We start from the raw sequence: 3,702 nt of genomic DNA, 5'->3' as shown, positions 1-3,702 counted from the left end.
CAAGAATTTACGCTTATCATGTGAACAAAACAAAAACAAAGACATATCGATAATTATTGAAGAAGAAAGACGGAATGCCTTCCGAGGCATACTCAAGCTTGAACGTTTGAGTCTCCTTGAATATTTACTTGGGGTGCCTTGGGTATCCCGAAGCTTGAACTCTTGTCTCTCCTTATTCTTCTCATGTCGATACCTCCTCGATTTTCGAACACTTCATCCATACAAAACTTGACAAAACTTTTATTAGAAAGGTTAGTGCATATAATATAATATCTCATCTTGTCCTGCCATAACATTATTCTGTAGTTATTATACAACATTCCCTACTGTATGATATCACAATTCTATAGCTCCCAAGTCAACGGACTTAACAAGAACTCAAACATAAGTAGACAAAGCAACTAGAACAACAATCTGTGAAAAACAGGACAGTCTCTAAAGATGCAGATGAAATATATACTTCTCTATCTCAGAAATTTGTGAAAAATAAGGACGTGGAAAAACTTTGCATAGCAGTAATGTGTAAAAAAATTAGAACTTTTTGACGTTCTAGTAAAATTGGAAAAATTAAACACTACAACCAAAGTTTTTTTTTGCACAACACATATCAAACAAGCAATTTAAACATCCTAAAGGTAAATCTTGGCACATCATTTTTATAATGCAATGGATTTGTACAAGGTGGTAATTATTTTTGTTGAAAAGTTTATGTAATCAAGATTCACAAAGTTTCCATGGACATGAACAAAGTTCAAGGCTAGCCCCCACTTCAATGGTACTCGTCCTTCTCACTTTCACTTTTATTTTTGAAAAGGCTTTAGGTTCCCCGCTTTATTTTTTTGTATTTAATTATTTGAAAAGCACACAACGGAATAAAATGACTTTCTAAAATGTTCGGGTTGTCTCCCTCGCAGCGCTTTCTTTAAAGCCCTTAAGCTAGGCATGTAGTGCTCGAGTAATTGATCCATCTCGATCCCAAAGTATATCAAAGTCAATTTTAATTAACAATAAATTGTAATTAAGTTATAAGCACAGAGTGATATATATCATGTGACAACGAAGTCTAACTCTCTTTCTATGCATCCACATGTCATAAAAGAACAATTCGTTCACATAACGTAAAGGCCAATACGTAGCATAAGTAGTTTTTTATAATTTTATCGTATTGAAAAGATAGAGATGTGAAGATTTTGTTTCTCTCTCATAATAATTGTAAGTAGGAGCAGTCAGCACATACATATCATATTCATCAAAATCATCATGTGCGGCTTCTTGTTATGGACGGTCTCATTCTGCACGTCCCAACGCCTCCATAGAGTCATGAGGAGGCACATGCGGTCATAGTCGGAGAGGTGCAAGCACCGGAAGTAGCCATTCCGAGCCCTCATCCTTCACCGAGCGTAATCCGACAGGTTATATTGCTTAGCCATCACCTTCGAAAGCTCAACAGCTCTTGGACACGTGCAAAAGGCGTGGTATGTATTCTCCCCAACCATACACAGGGGACAAACATTACTTTGTTCAAGAGTTCGGTGATTCTTATTTTCCCAAGTTGGGAAAGAGTTTGTCGCAAGATGCCATGCAAAAACATGCACCTTTGTAGGAGCAGGGCACCTTCATAAATAAGCCCAAACAAGTCGTTGCTCGTTCAGTGCCCTGCTCGCTGTGACAGAAGACGGCCGAAGACGCTCGTTTAGACCCAAATGGTAAGCGCTCCAGACAGAGAAGGCGCCCGAGCATTCAAGCGCCCAAGCCAGTATATCTTCTCCTACGTATGGATCTTTAGAATTTCCTCCATATCTTTTTTTTAAAAGAAGAATATATTAATATCATGAAGATACCAATTACACCCAGCCTCTACACCTGGAAGATGTCGCCGAGACATCTAGAATGCACACATCCAAAGAAGAAAATGAAAATAAATGAAAAAAAGTTCCACCACAGTGATCACCTCCTGTCAACAGCAACACTCATACCAGCACCAAATACAACATCCAGGAAACATAATAGCTCTCCAAAAACAACGCCTCCAAAAAGGAAGCAGTGCACAAGCGTCGTTGTTGCTCGATCAAAGATCTTAGGTTTTTACCCTGGGGAGAGTCCGCGCTCCCAAAACAATTCCTTCAACAAGGTAATCGCCAGGCACAACCAATGAAGGCCAGACCTTAGGTTTTCATCCTGAAAGTCATGACTCGGCACCCCGACATGTACCACTAAAGAGGAAATCCTCCACTGTTGCCGCCCCACAAATCATTGCTACTCCTAGGAATCATCTAACACTTGGTTGTCTCCATCGCCTCCAAGACTCCACCCGTGTAACTGATCCTCCGATCTCGGCCACCATGACTTTCTCCACTGTTGTCTTCATCATGAAAATCGAGAAGCCGAAATGTCCCAAGGTGTCATCAGTCAACAGAACTCCGTGCCATGCCCTCAGAACCTCGTAGGCTGGTATGGACGTACACGACCGGAATCTAACCGATCCAGATATCCTGAGCAAATTCTTCGACGGCTGTTCCCGAACTGCAGGAATGAATAACCTCTAGAGAAAGTACATACGCCAATTAGCACAATCATCAAGTAACTGGTCCGCACGACGTAAACGACAGCAACCTTGAGGAGAAAACGGCCTGCTGGGTCGATAATTCCATCCTGAACCCGAGCTCAGATGCACCTGGTGAACAGTAAAATCGAGAAAATTAGAAAACAATTTCAAAAAATTCTGTTTTTTGTGGTAAAAGGTGCATGAGTGTGCGATGTTCGTGCCAAATTTCAGAGCATTTGGGCATTTCAGCATCCCTGCTGGGTTTCCCTCTCTATATCCATCGATCCTGCCAATTACGAATCGATGTGCGCGCATGACCAACACGCCAGATAATCACCCTCTTCAATAATTCCAGACCATGAACAATTGTTGTTTAGTAGGAACAACAAGTGATTTAAAAAAATGTAGTAGGAAGAACGGAAGATGTGTTTTTGGGACCAGCAAAAAAGATTAGGTATGACTACCGTGCTCGTCAATTGGTTTGCGCAGGTTCAGATTTTATATATTTTTTAGATGGATCTCATGGGTTGGTTTGTGCATGTTTAGTTTTATTGTATTTTTGATTGAGAATGATTGTCACGTATAAATTTTATTTTGATATGGATCTTGTGGGGTTTTATTTTTTGACAACTTAAAACTTTATTTCTCATATGGTAGACAAATCATTTACTGCAAGAAAATGAGAAACAAAGTCTGGGATAGTACTTCCCCAAATCTCTGAAGATCTTGTATCAAAGGAGTATTTAACTATCCTATCTGCCACTCCTTTTGCTTCTCGGAAGCAGTGGATACATTCAGTCTTTGCAAAATCTGCAGTCATTTGTTTGCAATCCATAGCTATAGCAGCATCAGGTCCATAGTTGGTTCGTGCACTTTCAACCATTTTTAAGATAGATTGTCATATACAGGTTTTTAGATGGATCTGGTGGGTTGGTTTGTGCACCTTCAGTTTGGATTGTCACATACATTGTTTTTTGAAAAATCCTGTTACAAAGATCTAACGGTTACAATTCGTTGTCCACAAAATGAAGGGTCGCTATTTTCGGATTAACGTGGGATTTACCAGCAAATACCTCTAATTCTCCTCCGTATTTTCCTGATTAACGTGGGATTTTCCTATGAATATCTATAATTCTCCTCCGTATTTTCCTAACTCA

Source organism: Hordeum vulgare, chromosome 3H, assembly GCF_904849725.1.
Source record: "Hordeum vulgare subsp. vulgare chromosome 3H, MorexV3_pseudomolecules_assembly, whole genome shotgun sequence".
NCBI classification, from domain to species: domain Eukaryota; kingdom Viridiplantae; phylum Streptophyta; class Magnoliopsida; order Poales; family Poaceae; genus Hordeum; species Hordeum vulgare.
The sequence above is the reverse complement of the archived record's forward strand: the minus strand, read 5'-3'. Positions refer to the sequence as shown.